The following is a 714-nucleotide window of genomic DNA, read 5'->3' as shown; positions in this document are numbered from 1 at the left end:
TATGTGATGTGAATAGCTGTTCTCTAAACTTATATGTATAGGTGCAACAAAATCAGGAAATGATTTCTTGAGTTCATGTGTATGTGAGAGAGTAAGGATACAAATTAAGGTTTTCTTGGGTCTCAGGGAAGTGGCCTTCACCACCAAATAAGCTGACTTCCAGTTGCTTGCAGCAGAGAGATATGTTTTGATATTTAAGACAGAATCCATGGAAGAATTGGACCCAGAGTGGACATCAGTTGGCAAGAACTAGTAAGAGGATTATATATATATATATATATATATATATATATATATGCATTATAATATAATGTACAATATTTAAATATATGTTATATACCATATATTCAGGTATATCTGAAGCAATCAAGAGTAAGGAGTTGTTGACTATGGAAAGCACAGTCAGAATTCTAAATGGTGAAAAACATGATCTATGACACTGTAATGTTAGCCAAATGATACTACACATTTGACAATGCTCATAGAATTTACAACCCCTAAATATGGCCTTAATGTGTACAAATTAGGAAAAGATGATGTATGAGTTCAGAAGATCAATCCAAAATATGTTAGAAAATTCTCATTGTACAAATATAGCAGAAGGGGAAACAAAGATGGAGGCTACAATGCTTGATAAGAAATGTACTCATTATCTTGCCCATGTAATTGTAACCCCTCTGTACAGTATTTTCACAATAAAAAATAAAATAAATA

The sequence above is a fragment of the Dipodomys ordii genome, unplaced genomic scaffold (assembly GCF_000151885.1).
Source record: "Dipodomys ordii isolate 6190 unplaced genomic scaffold, Dord_2.0 Scaffold22, whole genome shotgun sequence".
Taxonomy (NCBI): domain Eukaryota; kingdom Metazoa; phylum Chordata; class Mammalia; order Rodentia; family Heteromyidae; genus Dipodomys; species Dipodomys ordii.
Note: the sequence above shows the minus strand (reverse complement) of the source record.